The sequence below is a fragment of the Schistocerca piceifrons genome, chromosome 2 (genome assembly GCF_021461385.2).
Source record: "Schistocerca piceifrons isolate TAMUIC-IGC-003096 chromosome 2, iqSchPice1.1, whole genome shotgun sequence".
Lineage (NCBI taxonomy): Eukaryota > Metazoa > Arthropoda > Insecta > Orthoptera > Acrididae > Schistocerca > Schistocerca piceifrons.
In genome coordinates, this window is record NC_060139.1 from 942,399,200 (window position 1) to 942,420,423 (window position 21,224).

Genomic DNA, 21,224 nt, shown 5'->3' on the forward strand with positions numbered 1-21,224 from the left:
TCTGAAGTAGGTGACCTTCCATCAGAATTATTAAGACTTTTAAAAGAACGTACTATGAATAAACTATGCCACATGGTATGCAAGAAATCCGAGAAAGGATAAATACCCTCAGACTTAAGGAAGAATGTAATAATTCGAATTCCAATGAAAGCAGTCGCTGGCAGATTTGAACACCATCCAACAACCGATTAAATAAGATATGGTTGCAAAGTACTGTCACGAATTATTTAAAGATGAATGGAAAAACTGGTGCAAGCCGACCTTGGGGAAGATTCCGGAAAAATGTACGAACGGGAGAGAAAATACTGATGCTACGATTTATCTTAGAAGGTAGGTTGACGAAAGACAGGCCAACGATTATATCCTTTGTTGATTTAGTGAAAGCTGTTCACAATGTTGACTAGAAGACACTCTTTCAAATTCTTAAGGCAGCAGGCACAAAAGACAGGGAATACGTACCGTCTACAAGTTGCACAGAAAGCAGACTGCAATTATAAATCTCGAAGGACGTTAACGGTGTACGGGAACTGTTCATCATTTGGAAATGTCTCTCTGCTTTTTCTTTACTCCCTCACGTCAGCTTCCTTGCCTATCGCATTAGTGATCCGGATGAAACAAGCAAATCGTGACCCAGTATACACTAACCTAACGTCGCGCAAAGGAATACGACAAATTAGCAAACAAGCGTCGGAAGACAACGTGGGGGAGTGCATATAACATTCCTATACATTGCACATAACTTAATTTTGACATGACTCAATACTGAGCGGTATCTCCTACTCTTTCACATTATTCAAGTTGTGTTGTGGGTGAACACTAGGGAGTGCTCGGGATTTCTCCACATTAATGGTGAGGTACTTTCATACTTAAAAAAGCCAGTATTTTATTTTTCAGGACAAAATTAACTTGTTCATCACGCCTTGTACTGTATTTTTCAAGAACAAGTTAACTGGTTTAGAACACATTGTACAGTCACAATCAGAACATTGCAACAAGAACAAGTGGGTATTTAACACACAATAGTTTAAAAGCCGATTAAAATGTCAAAGACGCTGTCTTTTGGGAAGGAACTGAGGTACGGTAACCATGAATAATGAATGAAAAAAAAAATATATTACACTCTCGCATTTCTCACAGATACACCTATTACTGTTCACTGTTGTAAAACACTGGTGACAGAGCACGGATGTTTCATTGCCTAACACGGAACTAAAAGCCTATGACACTCTTAAAATCCAATAACTATTGTGAAACGTAATTCCTACACGAAACGTTTCCTTAACATAACTGAGCTAAAATAAACGTAATCGATCCCGAAATAATCACAAAACTAAAGTAGTCTGAACACGAAAGAATCGCAAACGAAAGTAGCCTAGTACCTTGCTTCCAATGCCACGCAGAAGTACTTTGATGAGCACGTCTCTACACTTACCCTGTGCAACCAGAAGTGAGCATATCCACTGGCGACACATTTCATGTGCCCTAAACAGTGTGGGTGGAAGAGTTTAAAGTGACGAAACAAAATATCTCGCCACCACTGTAACTTTTTCATCCTTCTCTGAGTCTGTCTCCTTCTCTGTCGCATTCACCCCAACGTTGCCCTTAGTGCAGTTCCGCCGTTCAAAATGTTGACGCGGAGACATTCGTTGAATTTTAAACGTCCAACCCTCTCTATCTGTCTCGAGGTTTCGCGTTTCTCTATCCCTCTCAAGCCCTATTCATTGATCTATTATGTCTAAATCGACATCGACCAGAGAACCAGTTCCTCACTTTAGAAATAGGAGATCCGTTAGGTTTGAAAACTAGTGAATAACTCACTCGCCTTTTATGACCTGCGTAATGTCTCGTTATATCTCACATTTTCTCTGTCAAACTGTATGTCGTGGTAGTGGATAACGCAAGAGCGCGTGTTAATATCTCTGATTCTGCTACTATTCTTTGAGTTCTAATTTAAAAAAAGGAGGGAAAAGAATGGAGATTGCAATGGGTCGTGCTACACGCTACTACGATTTTGCTAAAATGGGTGAAATGTTTCCGCATTGTAATCGCTGAACTTTTCTAAATATTTAATACGAACTATACATTTCATGATATTTTATATAACTTGTGTGGCTCACACTGGTTTGCTGCCTCATGGTCGAGTGAGAGTGAACCTGCAATCTTCGAACTTGTTTTTTTATTACAATGAAAATAACACAAAAAGTAAACACACATATATATATACATATATATATATATATATATATATATATATATATATATATATATATATATATATATATATATATATATAGATGACCAGTAACTACAAATGGCTCTGAGCACTGTGGGACTCAACATCTATGGTCATCAGTCCCCTAGAACTTAGAACTACTTAAACCTAACTAACCTAAGGACAGCACACAACACCCAGTCATCACGAGGCAGAGAAAACCCCTGACCCCACCGGGAATCGAACCTGGGAACCCGGGCGTGGGAAGCGAGAACGCTACCGCACGACCACGAGCTGCGGACTGACCATTAACTACGCAGAAGTATAAGGTTCTGTACTTTTTCTGAAATAACGAATAATTTAGAATCTTTAAATTTGATAATTTAATAGTGAAGCAGACTTAAGATTATTTAAAGAGTGTCAGAAGTTAAGTAAGTCTATATTCATTGTCGGCCTTTCTTACAGAATTTGCCGTTATAGTATATTGTATTACATTGTTGTAGCGTTTTGTGCTTCATGCAACTACGTATGACTGGAGGAGAGGCATTACATTGGGATTTCTTGTCGCTGCCATAATCAAGTCAAAAATACACTCCTGGAAATGGAAAAAAGAACACATTGACACCGGTGTGTCAGACCCACCATACTTGCTCCGGACACTGCGAGAGGGCTGTACAAGCAATGATCACACGCACGGCACAGCGGACACACCAGCAACCGCGGTGTTGGCCGTCGAATGGCGCTAGCTGCGCAGCATTTGTGCACCGCCGCCGTCAGTGTCAGCCAGTTTGCCGTGGCATACGGAGCTCCATCGCAGTCTTTAACACTGGTAGCATGCCGCGACAGCGTGGACGTGAACCGTATGTGCAGCTGACGGACTTTGAGCGAGGGCGTATAGTGGGCATGCGGGAGGCCGGGTGGACGTACCGCCGAATTGCTCAACACGTGGGGCGTGAGGTCTCCACAGTACATCGATGTTGTCGCCAGTGGTCGGCGGAAGGTGCACGTGCCCGTCGACCTGGGACCGGACCGCAGCGACGCACGAATGCACGCCAAGACCGTAGGATCCTACGCAGTGCCGTAGGGGACCGCACCGCCACTTCCCAGCAAATTAGGGACACTGTTGCTCCTGGGGTATCGGCGAGGACCATTCGCAACCGTCTCCATGAAGCTGGGCTACGGTCCCGCACACCGTTAGGCCGTCTTCCGCTCACGCCCCAACATCGTGCAGCCCGCCTCCAGTGGTGTCGCGACAGGCGTGAATGGAGGGACGAATGGAGACGTGTCGTCTTCAGCGATGAGAGTCGCTTCTGCTTGGTGCCAATGATGGTCGTATGCGTGTTTGGCGCCGTGCAGGTGAGCGCCACAATCAGGACTGCATACGACCGAGGCACACAGGGCCAACACCCGGCATCATGGTGTGGGGAGCGATCTCCTACACTGGCCGTACACCACTGGTGATAGTCGAGGGGACACTGAATAGTGCACGGTACATCCAAACCGTCATCGAACCCATCGTTCTACCATTCCTAGACCGGCAAGGGAACTTGCTGTTCCAACAGGACAATGCACGTCCTGTGCCACCCAACGTGCTCTAGAAGGTGTAAGTCAACTACCCTGGCCAGCAAGATCTCCGGATCTGTCCCCCATTGAGCATGTTTGGGACTGGATGAAGCGTCGTCTCACGCGGTCTGCACGTCCAGCACGAACGCTGGTCCAACTGAGGCGCCAGGTGGAAATGGCATGGCAAGCCGTTCCACAGGACTACATCCAGCATCTCTACGATCGTCTCCATGGGAGAATAGCAGCCTGCATTGCTGCGAAAGGTGGATATACACTGTACTAGTGCCGACATTGTGCATGCTCTGTTGCCTGTGTCTATGTGCCTGCGGTTCTGTCAGTGTGATCATGTGATGTATCTGACCCCAGGAATGTGTCAATAAAGTTTCCCCTTCCTGGGACAATAAATTCACGGTGTTCTTATTTCAATTTCCAGGAGTGTATATCAAATTAATCAAGTGAAAAATATATCACATTTATTGCTGCCTTCTGTCCTGTTTGTATCAGCTTATAGAAGGTATTGGCAATTTTCCTGAACATTATTGTTAGTAAGAACATTTATTTCAAAAGTTTGTGTGTCGCATACTAGCGCTCGAAGGTTTCTATTTTGAAACACTAATATTACGACCTATTCATTGCAATCACTAATTTAGACTATATATGCGTGTTATATTTTGTTACTCATCGTCTTCTTACACGGATATAGAATTTCATGTTTTTCTGGGATTGTGGATGGTACGGTAAAAGCTATAAATATGGCAAAAATGGAATGAAATTGTGAAGATAATGTTCGGCTAGTAGTAAAGAAGATTGAACCAGTCGTACAGAGTCAACAGAAGAGAGATCCGATAGCTGAAATTTTACGTATATCTGAAATGTTAGACCGGAACTCGTCAGCAGCGCAAAACAAATACTGTAAAACGGCTGACAAGTAACAGGACTGTTCCAAATTAAATTACCGAATCGCAAGCTAGCTTTGCGAAAGAATTTGCGGTGTCTCGAAATAAGTTTTCGGTCAACAAAAGAATGTGTTCAACGAAATTTCAGAATTAAAAAAGGTTAAGGAGAATATTCCAGAACCAATTTCTAGATTAACCAGTTTCGTAGTCGTTATCGGAAGCTGTAAATCATTTGTCCGAAAGAGTAATCAATATGTCTTTTGAGCAAGACAACAGAATCGATGAACAGTTTTTACTACAAAAGGAACATCTTGCCGATGGATTTGGTTTTGGATAGACACTCAAGATGTACAGACTGTCAATTTTGTAGACGAAAAAACTCAACAGCAGTGAACCAACTTTCAATGGAAAAGGACAGTTCCGATAGCGGTATTAAACTACAGTTACAGCACATTAAAGAGCAAATTGGTGACGACTTCGATCAGTGACGTAATGTCATTTGCGAACGGATCTAATTAGTGACCAAGGAATGGACTGCAGGTGGGAGGCGGTACACGATTATCAGTACGAGATTAATGAATCTGAGAGGATTCATGGCTCAGTTGCGGTGTCATATCGTCTCTTGGGTGAAGTGTTTGATCCTACTGCGAATTTATCATCTCACATGCATGTTTTAAATCAATTACACAGGAAACAATTGTACGTACAGATTAAATTTGATGCGCTAATTCCTGAGCAGGAATTTCTGGTTATTTCTAGTCTGACTTTAACATTTGAAAATGATGAAAATTGTCTTTGGGATCCTGACAGTGACGAACGAATTTAATGAGTCTAATAAAGAGTGGCTAATAACAATGTTGGTGGCAATAACAATAATACATTCATGACTACTGGAGGTACTTGATAAAGGAGAGCGTTTATCGGACATCTAATTTGATTACGATAGTATGTGACTATATTTGCGTATATGCAGCAATTGATGATTTATACATAATTGAAATCCGACTATACCTGGTTGTGTATAGAAGCAAGACATATCTACTATTATGTTTGTACAGATTAATTGTGTTTCTCTTTGGCAAAGTTCTTCCCTGTGGAAAGATGAACACTCCATAAAGAATACAAAGGAGTATTAATTATCTTTTATGTATTTGCATTTTAATGTATTACAGTTATACGAAGTCCTAGGGGTCGTCAGGCGCATTTTCTCTGGTGTTTCGGCAGGTATTTGCTACTTCGCTTTTGCATTGTGTAGCTGGTGTCGGCCCAAACATTTATTGGTTGCCAGGTCTTTCATGCGAAGCCCAGTGTCAGCAGGAAGTGTCGGTTCGATTCCCGCAACAAACACAATTATTTTTCAGTCAGAATTTTACATGTCCATTCGATAGAGTGCTCCAAAATTGGTCCAGTTCGATATTTGTTTCATCCATATGTATTAAATGGGACATCACGGCACGAAAAATAAGCAAATATTCAGCAGCGACTCAGTAGCGCTGCATACTGTCGGAGCTAGATTACTAGTTATTCTTCGAATTTTACTGTCCCTGTTAATACATATCGATAAAACAAATATCGTACAAGACTAATGTAGTGGGACCGGTCTATCGACTGGGCAGCTAAAACAATGGGAAACAATGAGACGTTTTCCGCCGACACTGGGTGTCGCGTGAACGGCTAGAGGAGCATAATTTGTTTGGGCTGACTCCAGCTACACAGTGCCAAAACGAAACTGCAAATATCTGCCGAAATACCAGGGAAAATGCGCCTGACGGCTTTTGGGAGAGACACCTTGTATATGGTTATTAGAGAGTTAGTGTTACTCTCTGCCAATGAAACTAGCTCGGCTGAACTGGACATTTGCATAAGAGAAAATTCGTGGCTACACAAATAGTGTTTACCTAACTGGTTGATCTCCTTCTTTTACAAGCTGATATTGCTATGTTTCATGATTAGTGGGATTTTATTGTTATGTTTGAGTGCTTCAGCTTGGTACCAGTACGAGTACTTCCGCGCGAGTAAATGTAATAAATGATGAGGAGAATATGTGCTCAGTTCTGGATATTGGGTATATGTGTGTCGTATAGAAGCATCCCTGTAGCAGAGTTCTACGATATTAGAGATAGATGTAAAAAGAATTTTATTCATTCGAGGCTACTAACGTTTGTGGTTCATGCTTGTGACCTGGATCTGAATGTGATGCAGGGACCGGTCTCAGTTGATTAACTGTAATGAAATGTGTAATTTCAGACTCATCAGCATCTGTAAGACCAGTAAAATTCTCCTCGGTGGAGTTGAACGTTGATTTATCTGTTCGACGAAAAATGAACTTAAGTAGGAGTAGAGTATTGACTAAAGTTTTAAACCACAGGCGCAGGTTGATACTGAACAAATCGTTAATTGTAAATGTATTGATATGGACACTTCACTTCAGAGTGTAGAACGAAGCTTAAACTCATGATCACTACCATGTGAGAAGACACGAATAACTATTTATTTATTTATTTATTGTTCCGTGGGACAAAATTAAGGAGAAGTCTCCATGGTCATGGAACGAGTCAATACATGAAATTATAACACGATATTAGAAACAGATAAAATGAAATATAAAAAAACATATTCAGGTTGCAAGTCGTAAGTTTAAATGAAGAAAATCAACAATGTAACACTGGAATTTGCTTAATTTTTTAGCTCTTCCAGGAGCTCCTCGACAGAATAGAAGGAGTGAGCCATGAGGAAACTCTTCAGTTTAGACTTAAAAGAGTTTGGGCTACTGCTAAGATTTTTGAGTTCTTGTGGTAGCTTATTGAAAATGGATGCAGCAGAATACTGCACTCCTTTCTGCACAAGAGTCAAGGAAGTGCATTCTACATGCAGTTTTGATTTCTGCCTAGTATTAACTGAGTGAAAGCTGCTAACTCTTGGGAATAGGCTAATATTGCTAACAACAAACGACATTAAAGAAAATATATACTGTGAGGGCAATGTCAGAATTCCCAGATTTTTGATTAGGGGTCAACAAGAGGTTCTCGAACTTACACCACATATAGCTCGAACAGCCCGTTTTTGAGCCAAAAATACCCTTTTTGAATCAGAAGAATTACCCCAAAAAATAATACCATACGACATAAGCGTATGAAAATATGCGAAGTAGACTACTTTTCGTGTTGAAGTGTCACTTATTTCAGATACTGTTCTAATTGTAAATAAAGCAGTATTTAGCTTCTGAAGAAGATCCTGGACATGGGCTTTCCACAACAGCTTACTATCTATCCGAACGCCTAGGAATTTGAACTGTTCCGTCTCGCTTATAATATGCCTATTCTGTCTGATCAAAATGTCGGTTCTTGTTGAATTGCGAGTTAGAATCTGTAAAAACTGAGTCTTACTGTGATTTAGCATCAAATTATTTTCCACAAGCCATGAACTTATTTCATGAACTACATTATTTGTTACTGTTTCAATATTACACACAAGATCCTTCACTATCAAGCTGGTGTCATCAGCAAACAGAAATATTTTTGAATCACCTGTAATACTAGAAGGCATATCATTTATATAGATAAGAAACAGCAGTGGCCCCAGCACCGACCCTTGGGGAACGCCCCACTTAACAGTGCCCCATTGGGACTGAACATCACTACCACTCTCAATATTGCGGAGAATTACCCTCTGCTTTCTGTTCTTAAAGTAAGAGGCGAACCAATTGTAAGCTACTTCCCTTACTCCATAATGGTCCAACTTCTGCAGTAACATTTTGTGGTCAACACAGTCAAAAGTCTTCGTTAAATCAAAGAAAACACCTAGCGTTCGCAACCTTTTATTCAATCCGTCCAAAACCTCACAGAGAAAACAGAATATAGCATTTTCAGTTGTTAAACCATTTCTAAAACCAAACTGAACATTTGACAGCAAATTATGTGAATTTAAATGCTCCAGTAACCTTGTATATACAACCTTCTCGATAACTTTAGCAAACACCGATGGCATAGAAATAGGTCTAAAATTGTCAACATTATCAATGTCTCCCTTTTTATAAAGTGGCTTCACTACCGAGTACTTTAATCGGTCAGGAAACCGACCACTCCTAAAGGAAAAGTTACAGATATGGCTGAGAACTGGACTAACATACATAGAACAATAATTCAGTATTCTGCTAGATACCCCGTCATATCCATGAGAGTTCTTGGTCTCTAATGATTTAATTATTAACTCAATCTCCCTCTTGTCAGTATCATGGAGGAGCATTTCGGGTAACAGTCTCGGAACACTTTTTTCTAAGAGCGCTATATGATTCCCAAACGTACGAACTGCGGACAGACTAACCTTGTTTGCAGTGAACTGTTAACTGATAACTGCTACACGCAAACAGTACTGCTGTCGCTGTGGTAATACGAGTGCGTTGCCAATTGAGGTTTACACCATACATTTCGTGTAGTTATCTGCAACAGAAACTCTGTAAGTGTTCTTGTGGTGCATGAGCAGATTGTTGCAAAGATACTGCACGAGATTTATGGTGGTAATATAACGAAGTATTGTCTGATACGAAATATATTTTGGACGGTCTCATGTAATTTTACTGAGATACGTGTCCCTTAAAACTATTTACTGTGTCGTCAGAACAAGACACTGCCAGGGCAAAAGCACCACCGGCGCAGAGATGCGAACTGGTGCCAGTGCTACAGAGACTCGCCACTTGCGCTAGTTCCACCAGCGCCACGGGCGGCGCTGACGGTGAAGATATCGACTTGGCCTCGGCCAATTGTCGGCCGAGTACAATCCGTCAATGACTGGACGACAACAGACAGAAGCCTACTCGGAAGATAGAAGAGCAGCTCTCGTCCACTTGGTTTTAGTTCATCGTCCAGGGCTGACATAGACAGGGAACGTCGTTCAGTATACTCTTAGAAGTGAACAGACAGTTGCTGTAAATTACATTTGCTATGTACTGTGAAGTTTACTACGATTATTTGCACTTAGCCATTGAAGGGCCGGCCGGAGTGGTCGAGCGGGTCTAGACGCTTCAGTCTGGAACCGGGCGACCTCTAGGGTCGCAGGTTCGAATCCTGCTTCGGACATGGATGTGTGTGATGTCCTTAGGTTAGTTAGGTTTAAGTAGTTCTAAGTTCTAGGGGACTGATGACCTAAGATGTTAAGTCCCATAGTGCTCAGAACCATTTGAACCATTGAAGGTCTTTTTTGTGTTATTACATGCAGGGTTTCAGACTTATTTCAACAAGTCACAAAAATAAGTAAACCTTTTTAACTCATTTGTGTGACTTTGTTACTAATTTATTGGAGTGTTGTAGAGTCTTCGTTCTCCTATTGTGTCCTGGCTCTCGGGTATAGCTATGTAACAGTGGAAGGGATAAATTTTCTTAGCGGTGTACTGCACCAGAAGCCGTTTCAGGAACTCACAATCTTGGTCTCCACAGCAGTAGCGACGAGGCTTTCACAAAACTGGTGACGAGAGCTGAAAAACTATATACAATGTTACTTATAATCCGTCTTGATTGCAAAATGTTTATTCATATGACCGGTTTCGGTTCATCTAGAACCATCTTCAGATCTGATATTTTGGTTACAGAAGTAACCCGTCCAAATCCGGCAACTTTCACTTGCTGCGTCACATAACGCAGATGTGACGCAACACGTGAAAGTTGCCGGATTTGGACGAGTTACACCTGTAACCAAAATATCAGATCTTAAGATGGTTCTAGATGAACCGAAACCGGTCATATGAATAAACATTTTGCAGTCAAGACAGATTATAAGTAACATAGTAAAATCGCTGATTGCTGCTATCCTATCAGACATTATGTCTGTTTTTACAAAACTATTCACTCCCAAGTCACCATTCAGTGTAATTAAGTTATTGCGTTGCAGGGAAGACCTCTGCAGCCGTCTCAGGCTGTCTAGTGAGCTTAATTCAGTTCATTCCAGGAGTTATGTTTTGACTTTTTGTGCTTACAGTAGTTGGTTGAATGCTTCATGTCGCACGCTGCCGACTACTGGATGGCACCTGTCAGCCCAAATTCTTCAACCATCCTCAGGGTGCTTGATGTTCTCAGGACCTCACATCTTGGCTAATATCCACGAAAAGATTCAGTATCCATATATCCGAAATATCACTGCCGTCTCTTCTGACTTCCTTGGTGACGTTATGGCGGCGCGTGTATTCAACTATATCATCGGTGATGAGAATAAACATCATAAAAACTGATTTTAACCTTCGTAGTCAAATTAAATGGGAAATATTCCCTCATTCATCAAATATGACCCATTATGTATCATCGTGTGAAGTAGGGTTTGAAATGTTACAATTCACAATTTCTTACTGCGTATATGTAATGAACTTTAAGTCAACAAAAAAATGAAAACTTGTAGTTTATGTAACACACTAAACGTATCGTATAATTTAAACCTGAAATGGTTTCTACGAATCTGTCAATATTTTCTCAATGTTGAAAGCTTTTGTCAAGGTTTTACCTGGTTGTCCTTGTGACCGCTTTTGAATGGGGAAGCCTGGAAGGTAATGTAATACAAGGCTGCACTAGATGCTGAATAGTTCAGTGTTCTAGATGGAAGACAAATTCAACCTCGAGACAGTAGTAATAAGAAAAGATTTTAATTAGATTTAAACATGTAACGTCATCATATCCATCGAAGAAAACTTCATTATAAACTAATTGTGAAAGTATAAAAATGAAAAAAATCTTTCTGTCCTAAAGAAATCAATAGCCTTCAACCTTAAGAGATGGAAAGGTAGATGGGAGCAGAAATATTAAGTGCATAAGGATTCCCGTTCCCATTGGGGACATTATAGTGTCTCGTCATAACTAACGTTTTGTTGGTCAGAGTACATGTTGTGGTAGTGGATAACGTAAGAGTGTAGAACACAGACATACGTTACTAGACTGGGAAAGATCCATCTGACGTCTGACATTTGGAGATGCAAAATGGACGTGTCAGCAAGTTTATGTACGGTAATACTCTGATTTTCTGTAACCAAATAGCGTTGTAATATTTACGAGGTAGGCTAATCAAGTTCTGCAGTTGAGCAAATATTTGCGTACTAGTTGAGGTTAACACTTATATTGTAGAATCGTGTTATGAGAAGAAGAACAAGTTACATATACACACGTTAAAGCAGACTGCAGTTTTTAACACTCAAATGAATAAAGATACTTTCTGTCAACGACAAATAGCACGTTCTGCTTACAGCAGCACTTTCGTAACGACCATGCTATTCGAAGAAATGTCAAAGTTGATCAAACCTGGTTAAAAACGTTTCATTAAGCTACGTCTGTTAATACTAGATTTATGAAACCCCCTGAAATTCACATGAATTAATCACTGCCGGTATTTCAGATAAGACAAACCGTAATATAGTTATGTAGGATCACACACAGTGCAAAAGCAAAAATACGCAAGATCTTTCTAGTTATTCTTGCACTGTGATGTGTTCCTTTCCTCGTGTCTTCCGTCTGCTGAGCGACAAATTACAACCAAACACAACGTATGTATTAATCATTTTGTCAAAACCTTAAACGCAACGTAACTATGTCAGTTTATCCCCATTTATTACGATTGCTTTATCAGTAAATAGACAGCTGTTTATACGTCGTTTGCGCTCGCCGCCATATTCCTATTCTAAAGTGACAACAGTGATAACTGTATACGGTATTGCCCATAGAGATAAAAAAAGAAGGGAGTTGTTATTACGTCGTAAACTTGAAGCCGACGTCCGCCGTCTTGAGTAGCCCAAAACATTGGTTCACCGCAGTCATACCTCCATTGTTCACCGCGGTGATACTTCCCCGTGAGCTCACTCTGACGTGTCCGTGCCCAGTTTCGACCGTGTTTGGTGCTTTGATTGCATGGAGAAGTAGTTGTTTTATCAAAAATGGAATATTGCGTTGTTTACGGGTGTACTAACCGATCCAACTATAATCTAAAGTTCAAAGGAATTCGTAAGTGGATCCGTTCAAGCAATACTTTCTTTTATATGCGTGAATTATGGTTCTACTGTTAACTTTTGTTGTAATGGTTTTATTTCTGTCATTTGACTTTAGACTTGCCCTACTTTACTTAGTGTCCGTTCTTTCTCTCCTTTCCTGTGTTTTTCATTGCCTTCCAAATCGCTAACCCTCCGACATCCGAGCCAAACTTTATCAACGGTCTCGTCCCCGTACAACACACGGCTACGTAGCCGCACTGATTGTTGGGGCAACATTTCATGCACTAAATACTATATTTCTCCCACCGATAATTATACATTGTTGACATTTCCTTCCCCTTTAAAAAAGATCCTGGCTAGAACAGCTGGAGGCAGTGGTCATGTGTGTGTGTGTGTGTGTGTGTGTGTGTGTGTGTGTGTGTGTGTGTGTGTATGTGTGTGTGTGTGTGTGTGAGAGAGAGAGAGAGAGGTTTGTGTCTTGTGTCTCTGATTGTATGAATGTGTATGTTTGTTTTGATTCCTTTCTGAAGAAGGCTTTGGCTGAAAACGTATGTGAATACTCTTTTGGTCGTGCCCGCATGCTGCTCAGCGCGTGAATAGCAATCTATCCGTTTCATAGTATAGTTATGAAGTTTGTAGTAAATAATCCACAGCACTTCAACAGGAACAATAATGTACATATTTACAATACCAGAATAAAAAAATGATATTCGTTACGCCACATTAAGGTTGTCTGTAACAAACTGGGTTCCTAAATGCTGCAACCAAAAGATTTGATAATTTACCCATTGATATAAAATGCTTGAGAGACAGTAAAGTAAAATTTGAAACTAAACTGAAAAGTTTCTCTTTGACAACTCCTCATGTTCCGCAGAAAATTGCGTATTACTGTAACGTGTAAAAATCATGATGGGTAGGAATTACTGACTAACATCTGTCTGTCTTTAATTAAAAAACGGAAAAAGTAATAAATGAGCAGCGTGGAGGCATAGTTACAAAAATTAGGTGTCAATGTTATGATGACTCGTTACACATCATTACGATTTATCGTGCAAATTATACATGAAACATGAAACTAACTAACTAAGTGACTAACTATCTATATATATCACAAAGCATGGTACAGGCTTATATACTCTGAAATTCTCAAAATTAAATTCAAAAGTAAAGCCAAGCAGTTGATTAGAGCAGTCGTACATTCCAAGTGTGCTGTGTTTGGTTGTTCCTGAAAAACTGAAAGAGTTACTGGCGAGAAATATTTCGGGAAAAGAAACAAGTAGGCTATTGTTCGATAAGTAGGCCTCATACGGAGGCATGTAGGCATTCGTTTCTCTCTCACTCTACTGCGAATGGAACAGGGAAGGAAATGGTGCAGGATACCCTCCGCCACGCACCACACAGTGACTTGCGGAGTATCTGTGTAGATGTTGATGTAGATGTAGATGTAGATGTAGATCTTGCGCAGGTTAGGCTATTATTACTAGAAAAAAAATTACCTACACACATATTCAAGAATAATATCTATTTTATGGGACCTTAAGCGTTTGAGACCACTCCCTTAAGCTACAGCTACATCTATATCACATTTATAGCATCCCACAATGCTGGAAGATGTTTCAAATATTATATCATTTTTTTCTGTAAATTTCTATTATTGGCCACCCACTGAATAACGCATCATAGGTAAGATTTCAAAGTGCGATGACGTGTAAACTACAGTGAGACTAATGTACTGACAAGGACTCCATTCTGCATAGAGGTATACATGTATGCAGTTCTGTTTGTTTGACATTTCAATAATCGTTCATTTTGTTAACATGCACAAGATATGATAGCATTCCACACATTGATGGTCTAACAAAGAACACATTGGTAAGTTTTTTGCAAGCCTGAACATTCAAAATTATGTGCATACGAGATGAAAGATGAAAATGTGACGAACAAGAAGCGATACCAGCAGGCAAACAAGCACTGGTTTCGGGATTCCAGCTTCATTCGCTATCGATACAAATAAAGTAAAAGTAGGATAAAACGCTTTACACAAGCATCCGTTTCACATCACATCCTTCTCTTCTGAGGGTTATTCGAAGTATACCAACAAAAACAAATTACATTAACGAGGCCAAATATGTCGTCTTACTACAGCAGATACCCATTAAAGAAAAACAAACGTTCGAAATTGTCCTCCTTACAGTATGTTATTCATGTAAGTACTGTAATTTTCAGTATTTAAAACAGTCGTGTGCACACGACAGAAATAATGAACAAGAAGCAATCGCAAACAGGAGTCTGCTAATGTTTTGGGCTATTCAAGATGGCGTCAGGCCCCGTCCACTCTGGCTTCAAAACAATGTAGACCTACAGCATTAGACTATAGCGCCATCTCCCTTTTTTTTACCTCCATGGAATTGCCAGTCTTGTAATATGCAGTATGTCTGTGGTGCAGAGTGAGCATTACTATCTCTGATTCTGCTACTATTCTTTGTGTTCTGAACGACAAAAAAGATGACAAAAGGAAAGAGATCGCCGTTTCCTGCTGCTCTATTGTAATCTGCACTCTAAATGCGACGTGCTGTCCACTACATATTATGCAGAACCAGGTTTAATAATAATAGGTGACATGTTTCCATTTTATTTAAATTTTCTAAATACTTCACACCACCAAAATAGTTCATGATATTTTGTATAATTTGTGTGTATTTCATCGGTTTGCTGATTTATGGTCAAGCGAGAGTGAATGTGCAAATTTCGACTTCTTTTGGCTATTTCCAAACATAAAACAAAAAATAAAAATAAACGCATACTTCTCCTTGACCATTAGCTAAGCAAAAATATCGCTGGAAGAACTAATCTGGCATCACATACAAAATTTTTGCTCTTTTCTAAAATAAGACATAATGTAGAGGTTTTAAAACTTGACGCTTCAATAGTGAAGCAGAGCTAGGAATATTTGAAGCGTGTCAGAAATAAATTAAGCCATGCTTCAACTGTTGCCTTCTCTGCCAAAGGGCTAAGTTAATTTTCAAATACCCACACAACTATTCAACGACAATAAGGAAAGGCAACTATTTACACCAGGCAGTTTATTAATCTACGTTTATTCCTGAATTCCTTGACTATTGTTGTGGATTCACTATCACATTCTGTCTACCTCAATCAATTCCTACTTTTCTCTTTCAATAGCCTCGTCAGATATTTTGCTGACCTGCAACGGAATTAATTCAACAATTAATAGGTGACTGACCTCGAGCTGTGGAACCAAGGATCAGTCGCAAACTACCGAAGATGTCACTGCTGATTTACTTACTTCACGCATCATACAGTTTAGTTACAACATTGGTCTACACATGTGAGGTTTCTCACGATTAGTTGTAGTGAAAAATTTCTTCTCGATGTTTCGGAATTCCATTTGGTCGCTGTCGTCTTACCATCCTCTCCGAGCTTCTCCATCCAGAACTGTCATTCGAATCTTATAGGCCAGTGACACGCGTATTTAGATTCCTTAAACACATTATCGTCGTCGTAATGTGCTAGGTGTGTTTAGTGAGCGTGGATAATTAAGTGATAACATCTATCTTCTGAATGACATTGAAACATTTTGTGAAAGAAACCCGATAACATACACCTTCGTTAGTTTTGAAAACTCTCGGCCAGTTTGCACGCCTGTTATTCCCTCTGCCTCCAAGTTACGTTAATTTTCAAATATCCACACAATCATTAAACGAAAATCAAACATGGAATACAGGATAAAGGAAATTACAATAGTAGTCATACGAATAAACGAAGTAAAAACACCTGATTGGTCATTTTTCTCCCAAGATGCTTATGTAACCGACGGGCATGTTTGAAAGTAAAGTGGTAATTGAGAAAGGAGTGAAACAGTGTTGTAGCGTATGCCCAATGCTATTTAGCCTATAAACTTAAGAAAACCAGCGAGCAATTTGGAAAGGAATTAAATTTCAGGGAGAAGAGACAAGAAGTTTGCGGTTTGCCTATGTCACTGAACTTGGAAGGACTTGGGAGAGAACTTGGAAAAGCAGAAAAAGTATAGTGTTTTGAAAAGAGTTTGTAATACGAATGTCGACAACATTAAAACAAGGGTAATAGAATGAGTGCGATTAAATGAGGCGATGGTGAGAGATTTAGATTAATAAATGAGACAATATAAGTAGTGGATGAGTTTTGATATTTGGGTAGCAAAATATCAAACGATGACTGAAGTAAAGAGGGAATAAACTGCAGACTGTCAATAGCAAGAAAAGAATGTCTGAAGAAGGGAAGCATTAAATAGCAATCTAATTTTTAAAATCTTTTCTGAAGGTGTTTGGCCGGATTGTACACTTTCGAGGATATGAAGCACTCCGACTGGAAGAGACTAGAAGCTTCTGAAACATCGTGCTACATAAGAATCCTGAAAGATTAGCTGAGTAGAACAGGTACTGATGAGGAGGTGCTGAACGTAATCGGGGAAAAAGAAATTTCGGGCTCAATATAATTTAAAGAAGGGAACAGTTGACAGGAAAAATCCTATCAAATTGTTCGTTTGGTAACGGAGGCAAGTATCTTTGGTTAAAACTGTAGAGGATGGCCAGGGGATGAATATAGTAAACGTAGTTGAAATCGATATAAACTGCAGTAGTTATGCACACACGAAAAGGCTTGCAAAAGGCAGACAAGCATGGGGATTTACATCAAAGCAGTCTTCGCACTGAACCACTTCGCCGTCCGTAAAGGACGACTTCTATCCGTAACATAGTCTCCCGATACTCGTAGGGTAAAGTTTCTTTACATTTTTGTATTTCTACAAATACTTTTTAACGGTCCCACATCGATGACAATAAAGATATTCTTTCGAGACACTACACCGATCAGCACTTATTACTGGTTTTAATAAAAAGTAGTTTCAAACGCAACAGCTTACTTATTTTTCATTACGGTAACCGGTTTCGGTTTATATGACCATCTTCAGAAGAGAGGCTCCAGATGACGCAAGGAGCCGGTTCACGGAGCGACTGAGTAATACCTGCAAGTCCCTGTGGGAATTATGAGCGGTTGCCCCGAATCAAAAATAAAGAAGTTATTGCGATTTAGACTGCTTTTCATTAGAGCTTCAAGTACGATCACTGTGATCCACAATGATGAAGAATTTATTAACTTATTACTGTACTAGGCGCCCTAGTCATCGCATCGTGGTTACTGGGTAAGGTGTTGTTGGAAACATTTCGTGAGTCATATCTTTTATCCATGTCTCTTGATTTTTCAACGCGTTGCTCGGCAACATACTTGCTCTGTCGTCTCTGGCGATGGTTATCTTGAGTTGTGTCGACCTTCGTTACGTACGTGGTGTGACATCGATTTGTCTGAGGCACTCAAGTAGATTGAAAATGTGGTGAGTTTCGCCTAATTTTCCTGCTGGAGAACTTTGATGGCATGCTGCCACCAACAGTTGTGGTACTGCAGGCGTGTCACAGAGTGCTGGAACTCCACCCCAGTGTATCCAACTTACCCTTGGATCCCACTGAGTCCATGCTACAAACGTTCTGCCCCTCATAGCGAGCTGGCTAACTGGTGAACAATGTATACTCGAGAACTTCTCGAATTAACCGAAATAATTTAAAACGATTAGAGCAGCGACCTTCTCTGTCACCTTCCACTATTTTGGAGTGATTGTCTTTGTTATCTCCTGGAATCTAGGAAAGGGTTTGCTTGGCCCATCCATCTTCTCTTCATCCAGCAAAATGTCGCGACCAAGCACAATTTATTATCATTGCGGTCATAACTATGCCCTCTAGTTCTTTCCCTGATCCATCTGCTTGTCTACCTGTATTCCTAGTATATACCCACATCCATTTCTTCATCATTCCATCATTCGCCGAAACCATCAGTACTTGAGCGGTTTGCGCGTTAAAAGTTCACCTGTCACTACCGTTTCCAGAAACTCGTAATACACGCTGATTTCAAACGTTCCTTTTGGGACGCAGTGTTTTTTTTGTTTTGTTTTAATAACTCACTTTGGTTCTCTAAAGGCACAAGTGGCCATTTTTAATCTAATGTTTCTTTTGCCATCCATCCGATATCTTTCGTCGCCTCCTTAAATACAAATCTGAATCGGGTGAATTTTGTACATTTTTAGAGCACTGATTATACATTCTATTCGTCCATTTATAATTACTAGTATCGCCTGTGGTCGAAATTCGACCAACTGCGTAAGTAAACCGATCTGTGAAAGCAAATGTCACGTATCTTAAAGTGTTCGAATTTTTAGCCGCAGAACTGATCCGTGCATTCTTGTAATATTTTTTTTTTTATTTCTCTTTAATTGTTCGATCATTTAAAGAGAGTCTTTGACACAAAGTGTTGAAAAATAAATTTTGTGTTAATGGTGACAAATTAACTTTTCCCTTGTGACAACACATCGTCAGTATGTTGTATCGCGTAGTCACCTCAGACGCGAAGTTATTTGCATTACAAAATCTGCGATGTGAATTCATCAAAGCGCAATTACAGTTCTCAAAATTATTTGGGATTATGTTGAGTGCAAATTTAAATGTATCTTTCAGAACTACATTAGAATTATCGTTATCGCCGGCCGCGGTGGCCGAACGGTTGTAGGCGCTTCAGTCTGGAACCGTGCGACTGCTACGGTCGCAGGTTCGAATCCTGCCTCGGGCATGGATGTGTGCGATGTCCTTAGGTTACGTAGGTTTAAGTAGATCTAAGTTCTAGGGGACTAATGACCTCAGATGATAAATCCCATAGTGCTCTGAGCCATTTGAACCATTTGAATTATCGTTATCAACATCTGCATTATACCTATTACTTTCTCTACGCGGAAACTGTGTCTCTCTAGCTTTTCGTCTTTCAGTCAGACCCGTTAATATTCTTCTTCGGGGCGTAGCCTAAAAGAACATAGTTTTCTTATGATAAGAGGTGTTGTAGTTACAGAAAATGAGGATACTGAAAATTATGAACACACTAATATTTGTGGTGAATGCTGCAAACGAATACAGAATTTGTTCCGTTTACCCTTAGGAGACAAGCAATTGAAAAAACGAGGCTAATAAACAACGTTTGTTATCCCCGACGACTTGTTAGAACGTTTCGTTTTCCACAGTTGACATCAGTGACGTAGCAGTTGCGGAATTGTAGCTGTCCGGTATGCGTCTGTGACTGCAAATGAACTACCTGCAACATTTAGACATGAACGCCCCTTGAACGCAACTTATCGAGACGTTGCTACTTTCGTGTGCCGGTTCTACCATCGTTACGCGTGGTAGAAGTTGTAGCAATGTCACGGACAAAGGAAAACTTTTCTCATGTGTGTGTGTGTGTGTGTGTGTGTGTGTGTGTGTGTGTGTGTGTGTCAACTTCCTTTTCTCTCTCCTAATGGCTATGTATATACGTGATGTTTTTTTGTTTCTTTTTTTGTTTTTTTGTTTTTACACACATCTACGGCAAAATTTCTTTCGATTTACTTAAATTCCATTGGCCTCCTTGCATAATTAATTTTAATACTTGGTACGTCAGTTTTCTTGCTCACGTATTAATATTATGGAATTTCATGATTACTTTTAGAACTGTCTCTATTGCTTTTATTGTTGAAGGTTATTTGCATTTGACGTGACAAGTATTATTTTCGCAGCACTACGAAGTTGTTCGTACTGTCCTCAGCCGCCCTTAAGATACCACTAACGCCAACTTTTTGTACTATCTTTCAAACGTAGGAGATATACTATATGAAGAAGCTCTAATAGCACTGCAAAATATAGGTGAAAAGCCACGTCGGCCGATATAGGTCACTCTCGTAATACTATCATTTGTGGTCCTGACAAGGTGTTGGCTACACTCAACGACGTAATCTATGTGACTTGAAATAATCGTCTGTACTAACACGACGACGCTAGGTAAGATTTTATATTCAGCTTTTCACGCTATAAATTACACTACCGTTCGCTACGACCTCTCTATGTACGAAAGGATGGACACAATCACACTTTTCATTGGAGTAAAGGGGTCAGTGACAGGTATCTGGATATTAATTGCAACAACGCATCTGACTATCAGGGTTCACTAGGTTCGAAAGATAAACTACCACCAAAGCCAGTATCAGTCACCAGAAATATACTAAATGCGAGAGTCTATTGGGAGTGGGAAATATGTATATACTTTACCAATAACAGCAACGCATATTGGAAAATGCGTTCACAAGGCAAAGATGTAATTTTATGCTGTTTATGTTTCGTTGTCAATCAACGATAACCTCTTTATGTAGCGCCTTGCTACAACAATATCCTTGACTCTATTGAAATTTTGTCATAATAAACTATTTCGTTAATCTTAATCTTCCAGAATCAAATTGACTAACTTTTCATTTACAATTAATCACTTATCCATAACACGAAAACTTGATTTACCTCCTTAAAGATTAATTATCTTTCTTTTTGTTACAAGTAGTTCAGTAAAAAATAATTTCTTTGAACTTTGCTATTACCAGTATTCCAGACTTTTACTTTATTGCGCTTTGGATTTACTTTAATCTGAAAATATATATTCCAGTTATTAGTCTGCTTTCAAATAAGCCTTTAATTATTTTTTC